Source organism: Rhipicephalus sanguineus, chromosome 9 (assembly GCF_013339695.2).
Source record: "Rhipicephalus sanguineus isolate Rsan-2018 chromosome 9, BIME_Rsan_1.4, whole genome shotgun sequence".
Taxonomy (NCBI): domain Eukaryota; kingdom Metazoa; phylum Arthropoda; class Arachnida; order Ixodida; family Ixodidae; genus Rhipicephalus; species Rhipicephalus sanguineus.
Window position 1 is genome coordinate 105,547,501 of NC_051184.2, and position 19,624 is coordinate 105,567,124.

The following is a 19,624-nucleotide window of genomic DNA, read 5'->3' on the forward strand; positions in this document are numbered from 1 at the left end:
CCACATTTACACTACGTTTATAGGTCGTTCTAGCTAATGTACTCAGGCAGCTAATGTTCAGGAGAACGCAAAAAAACTTACACGCATTCTGCACTAAGCTGCTGCCGAAGCAGCTTCTGTTTCAGTTGGAACAAAAATTGCCAGGAGTAGCTTACTGATATGCTGAGTCATTTCAATCCTCCATCCGGTGCTGTACACGCCGATAACTTCCATGGTGAGGAGGCTTCTTAAAATTGCGTATTTACTTCCTCTGCCTCAAAGGAAACCAGCATGACGAATGTTTCACTACACGAAATACCTGTGAGCGCAAGTGCTTAATTCGGTTTTGTTGTTGCTGCTGATTGCACTAATTCAAAGCACATCGAGGCAACGGAGTACGTTGGCTACCACCGCGCTACGTTCTTCAGACAAGTCAGTGACATCGATTACACGGAAAGTTTGATCCCCTTGTCTATCGTAAACCACTTTCTATTTGGTCGACATTTTATCCACTGTGAGGTTGCAAAATGGCTTTTTTTTTCTTAAATTAAGCGGCTTCATTTCACAGTAGCCTTTCGAGGATTGAGCTATAGTCACTTCGTTTTCACCAGTGGGTGAGCTGACAAATTCCTGGGGCTAAGTCCGGCAAGTCGCCTACCAGAGAAGATATTTTCGCAATACAGTCTTGTAATATCCGTTTTGCTTTGAATTTCTGGCAGGAGAAATTCGTCAAATTTGTAACGTTGCTTTTTTTATCTTAGTTATAGCCTGCACGGCTGGGTCCTACTTGTATAGTAATGCAGCATTTCCTGTAAGTCGCCGCATTGTTACGACTTGCGCTGAAGCTCGTTAAATCAAAACGTCTGGCGCTCTCATGATTTAATGTGGTCCCAAGGCGGGAATGCGCGGACTGAGGTGCGGTCTAGAGACCCTGTCTGTATACGAAGGTGTCGCGCTGAGTTCGATTTGCATGTCAGTAACGTCCGCACGTCAGTGGTAGACAACTTCGTTGTTTGAGATTTGACACTAATTGCTTGAATTGTCTTCCCTTTGCAATGGCAGCGGCTGTCAGAGCAGGAAGAAGTGTTCTACGTTTGAACAAGGCCACTGGCAGCTTGTACGCAAAATGAGACGAAAATATGGTCGGCATGATTGTCAGCTACAGCACCTTGTGCTTCAACTCCAGCTTCTGGGGGAAATTAAAGAACAGACGACGACCCTTGAGTTCGACACTTACTTGCAGCCTTCGTTCTCGCCTTGTCGCGGAATACTTCATGAGCAGGCCACCTGGAGTTGTTCATTTAGGTTGAATACAGTGGAACTAACATTTAGGTGTTCGCAATTGCCCATATGCGTCGCGGCCCTAAACAGTTCTTGGGCACTGCGATTACTGTGAAATATGTCATGACATAAGCGCCTATGAAACCCTTTCGTTAGCATCTATTTAAGCCTTTCATATGAGCAACCAACAAGCCCACGTGTCAACATCTTAGTGTACGGCTTCAGAATTCTTCCGAGTCGTCTGTCGCCGGATTCCAGCTTAGAAGATATCTGCAACTGGCGGGGTAGGCTACAGAAAACGCTTTGATTGGCACAATTTCGCTATCTCCGGGAGCAGGCGACAAGGGATCGGCAGAAAGCTAGGGGCAAGGTTCACGTACCTGAAGGCCTCCATCTACCTGATGACGTCGTTCAAGTCGTACTACTCGGCTCCAAGTTTAGTGTTCAAAAAACAGAGGACTAACCCTGAGCTTCTGACCGTCGTTCGCCAGGTGTCGCGGCGTGCTACTGAGGGTTACTGAGGGTGAGAAAGAGAGACTTACCTCTGAAGGAGTAGACGCCTCATCACGGCGTAAGCCTTTTTCCTCACGTCTTCTTGTAAGCTTGTGATGCCGTACTTGAACGATAATTCACTGAGTGTTATACAGGGAGATAAAGAGGGAGGCTTCGCAGTGTTTTCGCATTCTTGCTTTGTGTAAAAACTAATGAGGCCGTCTCTGGGTTATTTAGGGGGAAGAAAAGACGTGTGTTTGAAGAAAATTAAAAAGCGAAAGGCTGTTCAGTTGTGCAAAAGTATGCAATCCTTGGAAACCTTAAGGGTATTCAAAAGAGTAAGAAAGAGAGCTTGGACGTGTTTTTTAGCACGAAGACTCACAGGGTTGACATACCTTTTCGAGAAATTGTATCGGAAATAGGTACCTGGCAAGAGGAACTTGCTACATTTCTCTTGGACAGGCTCAATATTGTCGAGGTTCGTGACCCATTTTTAGTAAAGAGTTCAGACAATACATTAGACTTTCTGAAACTCACGAAAATGAGGGGCTGAGAGCCTTTCCATTGATGTCACTGACTTATACTATTCCCTCCCCCATGTACAATTGCTAAAATGTGTTGAAACCAGCATTGATAAATTCGGTGTGGCCAAGTTCTCTACGGAAGAAAAACTTGATAATGGGCTAGTTGGTTAGACATGACCAACGTTTCTCGCGTAAACTTTACAAAAATGAACTCAAGGCAGTGATGAAGTATGTACAAAACACATCAGTACTTTATCGCTGTCTTCAGTTCATTTTTGTAAAGTTTGCGCAAGAAACGTTGATCTTCTCTACGGAGTTGGGCGTACCTGCTGATGATTTTATTACCTTGTTACAATTTTATCTGACTTCGACGTTCATTAAATGAAGCAATGAGGTACTTTTACAAAAAAAGGGTATTTGTATAGGCTGATGTATAGCGCCTGCGTTAAGCAATCTTTTTCTAGCGGAACTTGACCGGTGTGTGGCAGATCGTATCGAGGGGACAAATGTTAAGAAAGTGTTTTGTTATGTAAATGATTTTATTATTTTTATTGACAGCTCGTGGAACAATTTTGAAAGTGAGAGTGCCAATGTGTTGGATGTGTTTCGCGAATGTCTCGATCTCCTAGAAGTGACAGTTCAAGGGCCGAGTGAGGGGCGTATTAGGTTTCTAGACATAAGTCTCGTTTGTTCTGACAACGCTTGTTCTGACAACCTATGTTGGAGCTACGAACCACGTGCTCAAGAAGCTTTACTTCCATTTCATTCGAATCATCATTCGAATCATTCGAAACTTACCAAGAGTGGTATCGCGACGATGTGCCTCAGCAACGCATTGAACAAATCTTGTGCCCACCTAATGAAGCATAGCTTCCACAACCAGATTTCACGCCCGAAGGAATCTGGCTATCCAGATCATGCTTTAGTGACTGTCGCGGAGAAACAATTAAAATGAAGTCGCGGAACTGTAAGCTAGTGTAACGCACATGGCCGCGTAAAGAAAGAAACGAGACGCACCGCTGTAATCCCATGTGTTCACCAGCTGTCACATTACCTGAAGAAGGTGGCACTTCACGATAATATTAGGGTAGTCTTTTCGGTGCCCGATAAGCTCGGGAAACTGTGCGCGATGACAAATCCAGTCAGAGCAGAAAAAGTTGGTTTCACAAAAAAAGCATGCAAACAAATTTGTTGATTGCAAGAATTTTGTAATTTATCGTGTCCCGCTCCCTTGTAGAAGGCAATACATCGGTCAAACCAGCAGGTGCGTATATGAGCGATTAAGAAAGCACCACTACAAATCAAATGGACTGGCGCCTGGTGGGTTTCTAGCACTCCACGTTCATGCATGCGGTTGTCGACCATTGTTTCAGAAGATCGTCATTGTTGGTCAATATGAAGAAAAGATCACCCGTCTTATAGTTGAAGGCAAACTTATGATGCGCTTGGTGAGTTGTGTGTGAGCAAGCCATCGACAACAGTGTCACCTAAGGAGTTGGGGTTCTTGCGCAAGCGTTGATTTACAGTTTTATCCTGTCATGACTTTGCTTAGGTGAAATGGCTTTTTGCGCATTATCTGAGTGATCCTACGTGTTCGGCTGTCTGCCTGGTTTTGATGGTATATAAGCGGTCTGGTTCTTGAAATTAAACATGTTGCTGCTAGTAGCGCTGTGTGGTGTTCCATTGTGCCTTCTCGTGTCCGTGTTTCCTTTCGCGCTTCTTTCAGGACAGCGCGTTCGCTTGCATTCGGCTTAACGTTCCATTATGGCGCGTTCACACTTGGCCACGAAGGGGCCGAAAGCGGTAAAACTCACCGAAAATTCACTCGCTTCGCCGCTTAAGCGGTCGTAAAACCACGCGGCGAACCCGAAGCGAAAAAATCGGTCCGAGACCAATTTTTCCACCACGCGAAAGCGGAACGCCTTTCCGTGACATACTTTAGCTGCACTAACTTAGATCACGTGACGTACACAACCGGCCGAAAATTCAACATGGCGGTCAAGGCGGCGGCGGTGGCTCGCATCGGCGCATTTGCAAACTACCCGTACAGCACGACAAAACTCCCAGCCTCGACCAGGACACGCTCCTCAAGAGCCTGGTTCAGATTAAGATTGCCGAGAAGACTGGAAGTACGAGAAAGTGCTTCAGCAGCGAGTCGGCGTGGCCCAACGTATCTCGATTTTGCACAGCCGGGTGATGCGCCGCCGCCGCTGCTGGCGTGTCCGCTTATGTGGTTTCTGCTGGTGTATCTCCCCAAACGACGGTTTGAAAAGGTGAAAGCTATCTCTTTTCTGTGTTTTGCATGCATAACTTGAAGTCGGTACGAAATTAAATGTTCAGGAAACGTGCAAAGTACAATTAATTCTGGAAGTGGGGAAGGCGGCTGCGGTGATGGCATACAGGAGAGGCAAAACAAATGTGAACGTTTTGGACGAGCACGAACACGGTTTTCCTTCCGGTCTGGCGTTTTCACTTTCTCTTCGCATCTCAAGTGTGAATGCGACCATTATAGTGTGCCGTGGTGTACCGATCTGCAGCGCTAGCGCATGAGTGTCTCAAAACTCTGCGCAAAATGACGCGCGCTCCCCCAATGAAAACAGGCATATCGGCAGGCAGCACCTTTTCTTTGATTAAGCGGCCGTAGTCGAGCTCGGAAAACACTTTAACCTGGGCCTAGAATCCTCGACGGCACTTTCAGTAATAAAATAGCAAGTTGGGCTAGTTGGTGCTTGTTGATATTTGAAGAAAAAGAGAGTGCTCAGAAAGACGCAGAAAAACGAAGAGAGGGAACACACAACTCACAACTGAAAGTTTATTAGAAGGAAACATGAATTTACGAGCGAAAAGCCACGCATAACAAGTAGGGTCAGAAAAAATTATGGAGTAATACGCTCAATAATAAAAGAAAACTCGTTTTTTTTGTGCATCTGAGGTTTGGCTGACACAAGACTAACGTGACTTGTTAATGCTAAAGGCTTCTGATACTTCACGTGTGATTTGGTCGTGGTGCTTAAACAGTACAATGGTGTTTTAAAAACCGGCTGTACAACCGCACGTGACGCTATCAGATGCCATATGGGAAGGTGAGTCGTTCTGTAAAGATAGATAGTGCTCACGCAGCCGTTTAATAACACAGGGGCCCGTTTGTCCAATCAAAGAAAGACCACAAGATAATGTGATGCGAGAGACAACCCCGACTGCCCATGCAACGTACTTATTTACATGGTTCACATCACACGTTTTTACATCTGGCTTGTTTTTATTCTCTACTTTTTTTAAACCACAGTGCCTATATTCTTCTATTTATTGGGTGTCCTGAATATAATATCGACTTCGTAGCGGGAACGAACATTTTTTAACCTATGGGCAAGTTTATGCACATAAGGAATGACTGCGAACTTCTTTTTACCGGCATCAGCATCGGGCTTCCGTGCTACAAGTCCTTTTAAAAATCGAATCAACTTAGCACACACAGCTACGAGTACGCTAACTGGGAATCCTGTTGCCTCTAGTCTTGCTCCTTGCTTCGCAATGCTAGAGCCCAGCACATGTTTGCATGATTTTTCCAGAGCGGATCTTAGGCAAGTAAAGGGGGTGCCTCTTTTACCACCTTTCACTGGGCTGATCTAAAATTAAGAAACGGTTTTGCTGATCGTGGTTCATAACACCAGCAAATATGGGAACCCTTAAACCGCCGAAGGTTAAGATCAAGAAATTGCAGGGAGTCGTGCTTTGGAACCTCAGAGGCTTTTGTAGCTTGAGCTACACTGGCCGAGGTCGAACAGTTTTCCGTTGCTCTTGGTGAGCCATGGTGCGCATGCGTGAGGAGCAGTGACGTCAGACGGCGCACAGCTTGCGCGCCAGGGCCACCGCCGCCGCGCGCGCCTTGCCGGTCTGCGCATTCCAGGGGAGTGACGTCATAGCCGCGGCAGATGCACTGGCGCTGGCGTGTGGCCAGCTGTGCGGCTCCGTTGCGCAGTAGCCAAGTCTGACGCTGCGCCGGAGCCGCTTGCTAGCGCCTCCCATTTTGTGCGCATGCGCAGAGGTATCAGTGGGGGTACACATATAGCGGGTCGTTTACCAGTACGATTTGGCCATCGAGAAGGAAAGCGAAATTGCTGCTCAGCGGCGCAGAAGAGCGGGGAAACTTGTCATTGGATTCCTAAGTAGTCACCTGGGAGTTAGCGGTTGATCGTAGGAAGAACGAACAGAAAAAGGCTAAACGTGCTGCGGAGACACCGGAGCAAAGGGGGGAACGTCTAGCAAAGCGGCGTCGCCAGGAGGCTGAGCGACGCGCCCGACCATCTCAGCAGCAGCAAAATCAAGACGCCGTCGTTGACGACAAGGCTCGCCGATTAACTGACTACACGGTGGAACTTAACGAAAGCGCCAGTGTGACTCGGACCTTCGAGATGGACTTCGTAAACAGTCCGTTTGAATATATGTGCGACGTGTGTGAATGACTGTGGCACTTGAAAGACTTGACGCCGGTAAGTAGTGCCATGCGTGAAGAGTTCAGCGGCGCCGCCTGAGTGTGGTAAAACCTTGGCGCTTAGCTCACGCCGAGCTATGTCACTGCTAATTTTAACACGAAAGTGTTTTATGCCGGGGTCCACCACGGCTCCACTGACGTAATTCCGTCACGGATATGACGTTTAAGATATAAAGACTAACATATGGCAAAGAAAAAACTATAAGAAAAAGTTCCGTCACCGGGAGTCGAACTTACGACCTCTCGATCGCCAGCGCGCAGCGCGAAACGACTCCGCCACAGACGGCATGTTCTCTGCTATGCTAACGGCGAGCTATTTATGTACACCACTTGCCGGTGGCGGTAATCCGAGATCGGCGGTAGAGCGTGTTTTCGTTATCACTAGCGAGATGGCGCGAAGTGCTCGAAGAGCGCGCTGTAAAAGTCGTCCCCACACGGATTAGCGCGCGCCTCGACAGGGCATGGTCGCTCTTGTGGGCGCTTATCTCGTGATCTCGGTGGTTCGTACGTCTTGTGCTCTGCCTGCAAGTTTCCGTTGAGAGCACGAAGGTCACCTCGCTCACTGCAGCGGCCGCTTTTGCGAAAGGAGCGCGCTGCTCACACAGAAATAAGTTACAACTGAGACAGTTCGCGCTCATCCTGTGTATGTTCGTTCCTGTGTATAATTACGGCGTAGTGGCCACTGAACAACTGTACTCGCAGCAGACACTCTAGGACACTTTGAAGCGGTGAGTGTTACGCGCACAGTCGTTCGTTTCCTTACGGCACGGTTGAGGCATGCACCGAGAACCGAGGCCAAGCTAGCAATGGAGGAGGCGATGAGCACGGGGCCGGATTACGCTATCGCGTTCTACTCTTGAAGGCTAAGCTGGACACGCCTTTTTCTTAAGAACCATGACAATTCATGCCTCATGTATTGTCAAACCGTGAATAAACTTCGAACTTCAAACTGTGGAGAAGCCAACTTGTCTGCCGTTTGTTTCTTGGCTAGTCGCGCGGTGGTGTTTTGAGCGACTAGGCAATGTAGCATCTGCGAAATGTTTCTCACTGCACCGCTGTCTTCGTTTCCTCCTGTTCGATGAATTCATAGCAGCTTCGATGCGTGCCTGCTGCAGCCTATCGGCCCCATCGTTGTTGAAAGGGGCTGGCAAAGGTGAAATAGACGCTGGAGAATTAGGAGCAGCACAAAAAAAGAAAAAAAAGCAAGAATTCGTTCATGGGATAAGCTTTCTCACAATGCGCATTATATTGAACATCAAAAGAAATGAAGCTAGATTTGTGTTCTATTGGCTGCTTCGTAGTCAATAAAGGTTTACTTTCGAGAACTACTGTCAGCAGCGTAGTGAAATATATGCGCATAGGCTCCGCCGAGTTGCGTTTGCTGCCACAGCAACACGCGGCCCGTTATAGAGGAAATGGTAAACCGTCTAGCGTGTTTTCAGCATCTAACGCACAACACTAGACAAAGACCGAGTGCCAACCGACGAGGACACGCGCTGTCTTTAAAGGCTTTCCCTCCGTGATTATCATGTGTTTTTCGCAAGATGCTAAAATATTAGCGCAGCTTGCACAAAGTCACACAAGGCTGTGTCACAGCAGAGTTGGTGGACTAGAAGGAGAAGAGGACGTAGATGAGGAAGATCATGAAGACAGGGCGTTCCTCTTCATGAAGATGATAGTTCTTTCTACGCCACACGGCAAACTATACGTGCTATACTGTGCTTTGGCTTTGCTTTCTCTGTTTCCTTGTGCGTGTCCTGTTTTGTGTATGTTGCGTTATCTCTCTTTCTCTCTCTGCATATTTTTCTATGTTTTTCTGTCTTTTTATTTACATTAACCCTTTCTTTTTTATCTCCCTGTTTCTTTCTCTATCTTTGCTTCTCTATCTCTCTCTGCTTGTAGTCGGTCTCTCGCCTTCTATCTTTTTATCTGTGTTTTAGGAGCTTGCTCCTAAAACACAGATGAAATCCTTTAAGATCATTGTGCTGGGGTTGGTCTGTCGTCCCTCCTGCCGTGTACGCTAGTTCTCATTGCTCCCGCTAGAGGCGCAGCTCGTTCTCAACTTCTCGCGCCTCGAGAGCCCATCATGAGCTGCGCGAGAGGCGCGGCGCGTAAGTGGTAAAAACAATGATGATGATTGTGAGGGATGATGATGCCGCTACATGTGCTCTCGGCGCGTGCAATAGTTGAATAGGAGACTGCTGGAGGGACGCGCCTTAGGTAGCGCCCCCTCTTGGCGCGCTTTCTTTCTCTTTAGCCGGGCATCACTCAGTGCACTTCGCTAGCGCTACTCATCATGAACACCGAAGAAGCCAAGGCAGCAGCGCGGAGGGCTCGCAATGCAGCAGCGGGCTCACCGCCATGACCCTGCCGTTAGAGCGCGCGAGGCCGAAGAGAGATGCCAGCGCCGACAGCAAGCAACAGCACCGAGGCGACGACAGCAAGAAGCCTCGCTTCTGCCGCCGCCATTATACAAAACCATTATACCAAAAGGAAAACATTCCCTCGAGCTTATGTGATCCGTTATTAGGCTCTTGAACAAAATGCATATACTGCATCAATATGCGAATTTGTATATATAGTGCATCGATATGCAAATTATAAACATTGTGTATATAATGTGTATCTACAATCACACCACAAACCTCCTGTCACTTCTTTATATGATGATGGTTGAGCAGATGTGCAGAGGATTCACGGTTTACCGGATTTAAACATTGTAGCAAACTACTTTAGCATCATTCCCTTCGTGGATATGCTGGGATTTTTTTCGTGCGCTATTTCTTTGTCTATCTCTGTCTGTATTTTGTATCTCGCCTACTATCTCTATCTCTGTTTTTCTGTCGTTTCCTCTACTTTCTTCCTTTCAGTCTCTCTTTCTTGCTATTTCTTTCTATGTCTTTGTTTCCCTGGCTCTCTCTTTCCGTGCAATCGGTCTATCGCCTTCTATCTTTTTCTCTGTTCCTCAATTTCTTCTTTCTCTCTCTCTTTCTCTCTCTCTCTCTGTTTATATATATTGTGGCGAAGCAATTGGTACTGCTTAACGGTTGCGCTCTCTAGCGGCTCCTAGTGGGTCGTCCTCTTCTAAACGCCGCTCGCGCTCTCGGAGCCCGTGCTCTTGCCTTGACTGTCGCCATAGTGCATTGTCGCCGAGTGCCGTCCAATAAACAGCTTAACAAATTGGTGGAGAGTGCTGTGCTCCCATTCAATGCCCCTGGAGCTTCGTTCCCGTACTCTGCCATCTACCATGCCTCAAGACGCCGCTCAGCAAACGCCGCCTCCCACACCGACCACATGTCCCGGTGTCCCACGCATCCGCGATCCACCTATCTTCACTGGCGCCGATGGCACCGACGTGGAGGACTGGCTCGCAATTTACGAGCGCGTGAGCGTACCCAACAAATGGGACGAAGCAGGCAAGTTGAGCAACTTGGTCTTCTACCTCGCGGGAGTAGCAAGCTTGTGGTACAACAACCACGCGTCCGATTTTGCTACTTGGTCGGATTTCAAGACCGCCGTCATCAACGTTTTTGGCCGCCCTGCAGTTCGTAAGCTGCAAGCAGAACAGCGCTTACGCGAACGAGCTCAGCAGGCCGGTGAATCTTTCACCAGTTATATCGAAGACGTCCTGGACTTGTGTAAGAAAGCCAACGGCACCATGTCCGAGTCTGACAAGATCCCGAACATTATGAAGGGCATTGACGACGATGCCTTCACCATGTTGCTCGCTAAAAACCCTTCCACCGTGGCTGAGGTCATAACACTGTGCCAGAGCTACGAGGAGCTCCGCCGGCAACGTTCGATGACCCGTCGCTCTCCATCACGCGAAGAAGAGCTTGTTGGCTTGGCGGCCATACCTGACCAGGCCACGCTGCTGGCAGAAATGAAGGCATTCGTGCGCGAGGAAATCGCGCGCCAGTTCTCTCTCCTGGCCTTCGCCCACCCGCCGCACGTTCAACAGTCGTCGACGACCCTTCTTCCTCCCATCCGCCGAGCGATTGAGCAGGAAATCGCGGAGGTGATGCCTGAGTACCACAAGCAACCTCCGGCTCCTGCGCCACAGAGTTACGCTCAGGTTGTCGCCAGGACGCACCAGGCAATCCCTGCGGCTGCACCGTTGAGTTACGCCGAAGCCGCCGCTAGACCTCCGTCCTTCGAAGCGGGCGTGCCTGCTACGTATGCTGCCGTCATCCCTAGGCCCCGACTGCAACCCACCTTGCAGTCGTTTCAGCAGCCGCCCTGTCAATCGCATCCTGCGACGTGGGCGGGACCTGCCCCGGCGAACCGATGGCGCACACCCGACAATCGGCCCATCTGCTTTGCATGCGGTTATGCCGGTCACGTGGCCGGTTACTGCCATCGCGTGCAGCCGCCTCGAGTCGCGTCAACCACCACCAGCCAGTCCAGCCGTGCATTCTACGACCCGCCTATGTCGCCGACGTGACGCCCAGCTCCATCCACTCCCCGCTCTCCGTCTCCACGCCGTCGCTCACTGTCACCAATGCGGCCACGTTCTGTCGCACGAGAGCAGGAAAACTAGTCGTCGCAGTTCACGAGGCAAGGGCTGCGACGCTATCGAACTGTAAAAGCCCTCAGCGAAGTCCATCGAATGTCATAGACGTGTTTGTGGACGGTGTTCGCGCATCTGCCCTTGTCGACACTGGAGCCGCCGTATCCGTTATGGACGCAAAACTTAGCCGCTTACTTCGAAAAGTGACGACGCCACTTTCTGGGATGTCCCTCCGTACCGCCAGCTCCCAGAGTATTAGGCCCACAGCAGTATGCACTTCTCGCGTCGTCATTGAGGACGTTCTGTACGACGTCGTGTTCATCATAATTGCTGCATGCTCCCACGACGTCATCCTGGGATGGGATTTTCTCTCCCGCCACGACGCCATAATTCACTGCGCACCAGCCGCCCTCGAATTCTCACCGTTCTTATATTTGACGCCGGCAGACAGTCCATCGGCATTCACCAAGACCCTCGTCAAAGACGATACCAAAGTTCCTCCAAACTCGTCGACGGCTGTGCCAGTTCATTGCGCCGGTCTCTGCGACACAATTGCACTCCTTTCACCATCTGACCGCGTTTGCACTAGGAAAGGGTTGCTGGTACCTTTCGCGACCGTGCAAGTCACTCAGGTTAGCACCGCTATATTTGTTACTAGCCCATCCCCGCACATTGTTACGTTGGTGCGAGGGGAATGTCTCGGCAGAGTGGAGCCCCTCGAAGACGCATAAGTTCTGGACGCACCCGATGACTCGCACTGCACCAGTTCCCGTACCATCAGTGCCGTTTCCACGTCTGATTCCTCACCCGCGGATGTATTTGGTCCCTCCATTGCTGACAACCTTACGTCGGTCCAGCGTTCCCAGCTTCTGTGCCTGTTGGAAGAATTTCGTTCTACTTTCGATGTCGGGCAAACTTCTCTCGGCCGCACGTCCGCTGTTACGCATCGCATCGACACTGGCGCCCAACCACCACTGCGGCAACGTCCATATCGCGTGTCTCCCACAGAACGTCGGGTAATTAATGAGCAAGTGGACGATATGCTTCGACGCGACGTTATTCGACCCTCGGACAGCCCGTGGGCGTCTCCTGTTGTTCTCGTTGCCAAGAAGGACGGTTCTGTGCGCTTCTGTGTGGACTACCGAAGGCTCAACGAGATCACTCGGAAGGATGTTTATCCACTGCCGCGAATCGACGACGCGATTTACAGCCTCCAAGGAGCAGAATACATTTCATCTCTCGATTTGCGCTCGGGGTACTGGCAAGTACCCATGGCTGATGACGCTCGACCGAAGACAGCCTTTGTCACGCCCGACGGCTTGTAAGAGTTCAACGTCATGCCGTTTGGTCTGTGCAATGCGCCCGCGACCTTCGAGCGCATGATGGACACCGTTCTGCGCAACTTGAAATGGCACACGTGCTTGTGTTACCTGGACGACAACGTCGTTTTCGCTCCGAACTTCGCCACGCATCTTCAACGTCTGCGGCCTGTTTTGACGCGTTTGACCAACGCCGGCCTCCAACTGAACCTGAAGAAGTGCCGATTTGCAGCACGGCAGCTGAGAATCCTAGGCTACGTCGTGTCCAAGGATAGAATCCTTCCCGATCCGGCCAAGCTTCGGGCCGTGGCCGAATTTCCCAAACCTACGTCCGTCAAAGAACTGCGCAGTTTCGTAGGACTCTGCTCCTATTTTCGACGTTTCATACGCAACTTTGCCACCATCATATCGCCTCTGACGAAGCTCCTTGGAAGTAACGGGCCCCTACATTCGTGGTCGTCCGAATGCGACGACGCGTTCGCAAAGCTCCGTCGTTTATTGACGTCTCCTCCCACACTACGACCCTACGGCCCCAACGGAGGTACACACGGACGCCAGCGGTGTAGGCCTCGGTGCTGTTCTTGCGCAACGCAAACCAGGGTTCCCCGAATATGTCGTCGCCTACGCAAGTCGTACGCTTACTAGCGCCGAGACCAATTACACTGTCACGGAAAAAGAGTGCCTGGGGATCATCTGGGCCCTTACAAAATTTCGACCTTATTTGTATGGTCGCCCATTTGATGTCGTCACCGATCATCATGCACTATGCTGGCTGTCGTCATTGAAGGATCCCTCGGGCCGTCTCGCCCGTTGGGCACTTCGCCTGCAAGACTACGACATCCGCGTGCTGTACCGGAACGGACGTCAGCATGCTGACGCCGACGCCCTCTCGCGCTCCCTCTTGCCTGACGACAATGCCTCCTGCTCAGTGTCTCACACTGCTGTTTCTTCTATCGATGTTCACACCATCGCTACCGAGCAGCGCAAGGATAAATGGATCGCTTCGCTAATAGACTTGCTCACTGATCCGTCGACAACACCAACCACTCGCGCGTTGCGTCGTCAAGCGCACCATTTCGCCATTCGTGACGACCTACTGCACCGGCGCAATTACAACGCCGACGGCCGCCAGTGGCTACTTGTGATACCCCGAAGTCTGCGTGCGGAAATATGCGAGTCCTTCCACTCTGATCCGCAATGCGCGCACTCTGGGGTATCCAAAACTTACCACCGCATTCGACAACGATACTTCTGGCGAGGGATGTACCGCTACGTGTAAAGTTCGTCCGCTCCTGCCTCGATTGCCAACGCCGAAAACCTTCAACGCACATGTCACCAGTCGGTCTACAACCATTACCTTGCCCTAACCGTCCGTTTGGGCGCGTGGGCATCGATTTGTATGGACCACTTCCTCTGACGTCGGCTGGTAACCGTTGGGCCATCGTCGCCGTTGGCCATCTTACGCGATACGCCGAAACCGCTGCCCTCCCAGCGGCTACAGCGCGTGATGTTGCCTCCTTCCTGCTACACCGATTCATGCTGCGTCACGGTCCACCCCAGGAGCTTCTCAGCGATCGAGGCCGTGTCTTCTTGTCGGAAGTCGTCGAAGCCATTCTCAAAGAGTGACATGCTGTTCATCGCAAAACTACTGCTTACCACCCGCAGACGAATGGCCTAACCGAACGCTTCAACCGCACGCTCGGCGACATGCTCTCGATGTACGTCGCCGCCGATCACACAAATTGGGATGCCATTCTGCCCTTCGTCACCTACGCCTATAATACCGCCCCTCAGAGCACTACTGGTTTTTCACCCTTCTTCCTGTTGTACGGAAGGCACCCGTTGCACACCATTGACACGATACTACCCTACAAGCCGGATCCATCTGATTGTGCGCCTATTTCTGACACAGCCAGGCTTGCTGAAGAGTGTCGCGAGCTTGCAAAGGCCTTTACAACGCACGAACAAGAGCGGCAGAAGAGCCTTCGCGGTGGCACCACCACTTCTGAGTCCACGTTCCTCCCCGGAGCGCTCAATGGCTCTCGGTCCCTACCACTGCAACCGGCCTCTCTTCAAAACTACTGCCGAAATACGAAGTCCCTTACCGGGTCGTCGAGCGCACGTCCCCGGTCAACTACCTGATCGAACCCATCGAACCAGCTTCGGACATGCGCCGTCGCGGGGGCGACATAGTCAACGTGGAGCGCCTCAAGGCCTACTATGACCCACTCATAGTAACGAGCTCTTAGGTCGCCGGACGGCTCCCTTTTCGTACCCGGGGTAATTGTGGCGAAGCAATTGGTACTGCTTAACGGCTGCGCTCTCCAGCGGCTCCTAGTGGGTCGTCCTCTTCTAAACGCCGCTCGCGCTCTCGGAGCCCGTGCTCTTGCCTTGACTCTCGCCATAGTGCATTGTCGCCGAGTGCCGTCCAATAAACAGCTTAACAATATATATATATATATATATATATCAGTGCTGGGCAGTATCGAAGATACATGTATCTTCGATACTATCTTAGATACTCTTTGGGTATCTTGTATCTGTATCGCGATACGTCTCGGAAAACAAGTATCTGTATCTGTATTTCTGATACATTGAAGAATGTATCGTGTATCTTAAGATACAAGATACCGTGGTCGCACCACCACCGTGCCAAGCAATAAACGTTGGGTGAGCTCCGCTTCTCAAGCTGATACTGCTGCCACTAAATCACCACAATAAATCTAGAGGCAGTGACGTTATTTTATCTTTCCGCAAGAGTTTTAAAGCGAGAATAGCCGATAAGCTCTGAGCGTCCCTATATATTGGTTGAGCAGAGTTACGAGGTGGCGCTCGCGTCGTCTCGATAGAAAAGCGCGCGAACGTCTGCACCCAGCCGAATTTTTGTTTAATCGTTTTTTTTAGTTTTATCAGTGCCATGACACTTGGCACTTAGCCACTCTCCAGTGCCGCGTACTGGAATGCGTAAGGGGTCTTTCGCACACCTGCTGATGCCGCTGTAAAATGATTATCGAAGTTCCTCTTGTGTGGTGCTTCGTTACGAAGTCTGAAGAATGCAAGAATGGCGGGTTGCTTTGCCTCTCGTGGTTTTCACACATCCCTGATTTGAAGCATCTCGTGGATGTAAGTTTGCATTACATGCAATGAGATTGACTTATATACAGATAAGATTCTAACAACTATAGCACCCACGTTACCGATGCTGGATTTAACAGAACAAGCATTAACCTAACAGAGCCTATCTTAGCGTACGTAATCGCAATTTGATTGTCAGCAGACGTGATTCCTTAGCTGTCCTTGTTTTCCATCCCATACACTGGCTATGCCTCTATATAGTTTTGTCTGCTTACTGCAATATGCCTTTAACGTGCTGCCAAGGTAAACTCTCTGCTTTATTCTTACTTTTAACTGTCTGCGTCATTTCTGCTGCTGTTCTTCTTCAAGTGGATTATAAGTTTATATACTTATAATCCACTTGAATTTACTGTTACGCAAAGTTGATGCTGTGAACAAATATATAATAATCCGGGCTCTCCTGGGGTATACACTAATGATAATTCTGCTTACTGCTAAGTGAAATAACAAAATTGAGTTTGCATTATAATAACGTATATTATTAGGTGCCATCTAAAATACGTTCGCAAAGATATTCGAGAAACACTGCTACACCGAATGCTCCTTTTTTCTCATGAGCGTTCCAAAGCGTCGTTTTACGGCATTTTCCATAGGCACTGAATTTAATTGTCGTAGCTATTAGGGGTAACCCGCCGCGGTGGTCCAGTGCTTATGGTGCTTGACGGCTGGCCAGAAGGTCGCGGTAGCCGGATTTCGATGGAGGGAAAATGATATAGGCCCGTGTGCTTATATCTAGGTTTTAGAACCCCAGGCGGTCAACATTTCCGGAGCCCTCCATATAGCGTCTTTCATAATCATATCGTGGTTTTTCGACGTAAAACGCAACAATTAATATTAGCTCTTGGGGGCGCCTCCTGTATGGTGTTTCTGTACTTATTCGCTGTGTTTGATACGGAACCGCTTTTCTATTTCACTTAGATATATTAGTTTTCGTTGTTTAGGCTTCCCTGATTTCCTTTCCTGTTGCTAATCACCAGGTAATCGGATCTATAAGTGTCAATAACGTGAATAGCGGTGGGGTCCTGCAGCGTTTTCGCAACTGTACAATACGTCTGAAACGTTTCTGGGCTGCACATGTTCTTGGTGACGTGCACCTGTCCGGTGATCCGTTACCGCGAAAACCATAATATGTTTCCCGGCAAGGTAGAACTCGACAGCGGTTTTTGCACCATTGTGCGGAGGCTTCTTATTGAAGTTCACATGGTTAGTTGACAACCCGCTCGCTGGTCAGCAAGCAGAGCAGCAACTAGCTCCCATCAATCACAAAAGCTGCAAGCAAGAACCGCTGTCATGTTAAGCAGCTAAAACAACGCCAATAAGTTGTTTCGGAATGAAACAGATATACCTTGAACAAGTACAAAACTTTTGAGATAGTAATACAATTTTCATTCAAATGAAACACAATCGGTTGCAGTTAATAAATTTTCAAGCGAAGATTTATGTGCATAGGCGTTTAATGCTGCATTACATAGATATATATTAACAAATTTGAGAATTTATCGTATCGGATAAAATCAGTGTTGCAGTATCTTGTATCTGTATCTCAAATACTTCTTGCCTGAGTATCTTGTATCGTATCGCGATACAATTTCAAAGTATCTTTGCCCATCCCTGATATATATATATATATATATATATATATATATATATATATATATATATATATATATATATATATATATATATATATATATATATATATATATATATCGGTAGTTGGTCTCTAGCCTCCTTCTTCGGCGTTTCTACCCTTTCTTTTGAAATAATATTGTTCCTATTTCTATTTGTCTGCCCATCTCTCCCTCCTCCTGTCTCCCTCTCTGTACTCATTCTCCCACCTTCCTGTTTTCCTCCAAACCCTCGCATCTAACCTCATCACGCTCACAATTCTCTATCCCACTAGTAGCGTACGTGCCTGGATAGCCATTCCCACCACCTTGCTGTACTATACTATAAGAGGCTATCCTCTGTGCTGCCAGCATGCGTGGATACTCGAGTGTTTAGGACGCTCGCATTCACATCGTGTTTACGAGAGTTAGAATCTCGCCTCGGCAAGGAATTTTTTTTTTGCCTACAAATTCTGTGTAGTTATTCTTCCTTTCCCTCTATTTCTTTCTGCCTCTCCGCACTCGTTCTCTGGGCCATCAAGTTATTGCATCTCTCGCCTGACCAATCGGCGCACTTCTGGTGGCGAAGCAGAAGAGGAAGAAGAGGACGAAGATGGTGGGTGCCGGTTCATCACGATGATCGTTTTCTATCTGCGACACACAGCCAACCTCGACATTAACAGCCCTGCTGTAAAATGAACATAGCAATATTACCAAGCTTACGTTAATCCGTTTAAAGCATGATGCAGTCTTTCACGGAACTGCGGTAAGCCGTCTTGCTTAGATGGGAAATTAAATAGTGGCGTTGTCATTAAGGGTTCTTCTTTTAAATTCGAATGCATTTCTTAGTCGGGCTATGTGAGGCATCCGGCGTTGTCCGCGCGCCTCTCCGTCTCACTCCCTCTCCCATAGCAACAGCTGCCGGGGCGTGCGAGGGTAGGCGCAGTGCTTCGCCGCTCCTTCTCTCGCCGTTCTCTCTCTCTCCTCCCTGCGCCACCGCCTCAATGCAGTGCGTTTGAAACGCATTTGTAGCGTTTGTGCTGCCTTGGCACAGCCTCAAAACAGCGCGTTCTAAACGCGTGTGTGCTGCATTGAAGGCGGTGGCAACATCCCTGAGGTGCTTACGAACGCACGTAGGAAGCGTTCGTTGAAAGAGGCGCCCAAAAGGGAGACACTTGAGTGTGTCGATGTGTCCAGCTTTACGCCATCAAAATTACTACGAGTGTACTCTCGGCGCAAGAAATGCATTCGCATTTCCTCACGATTCCCTTCGGGGAGGTGGAGGCACTTTTCTTTTCATTGTTTTTAGAAAAGCGGTCGATTTAGAGCACTGCGTGCTCTATATGTGGGAGCAGTAAGCAGTCCGCTTATCGCTGCAATTTTAACGCATTAATGCCTATGCAAGAACTAGCGGTTGGATTTTATCGAGATTTTGCTTTTATTTTATTTACTATAGTAAGCGATGACATCTGCAAATTTTCATAAAGTTGCATTTATTTTTTCTGAATATATGATACCATACTTTAGAAAGTACACTGGGCTCTTGCCATGGGCAAGCTTATTTGGGGCAAGAATAGAGAACACCCAAGTTCCTTGCCAAAATAATACCAATGTTATCTTGGCGCATACAACTTCTCGTAGGACCAACGATTTATGGAAAGCGTAATGTCACACTTTTCGCAACAGCAATTCGATCTTTTGCGACGACCGTGAACTGTTTTTCAAGCTTCTTGCTAAAATGTCCATACGGATGGAGGCTAATTGCAAGCACAGCAGACGCTGTAGGCTTGATACTTCTGTTTGGTACAACAAGGCGTAGGCACTCTGTTACTCTTATGCGTGTGAATGACAGTAGTCCGTGCTTAGAGGGTATGCTAATACCTGCTGTGGGTTACCAGAAGCTATTTACCCAAATGTTCAACGTGGCTGCCGTCCATCTGGGTAAATCACGAATGAAAAGTCTGTACTTATTCGCAGTCTGAGCGCGGCGGCCAACCATTCTGACACCATTGCTACAGCGGCTGTAGAAGTTTGACGGTGGCTTTACGTTTTAGGGTCGAAGCACCTTAGGGTCTCGGCGTGTGGGCTCGCATCGTCGCCTGCTGTCGGGGCGTGCATCGTCGTGTCCTGTCAATTTGCCTGAGCGCAAGATAGGGCGCCAAGGCCTCAGTGCTCGCCGTGTGGCAAGAGAGCGAACGGCGCGCGTTGACTATGGAAACGCTCTTTCTGCGATGAACGCTGACCTACCAGCTGGCACGAAACGAGAACGCGCCCTCGCCCGCGAG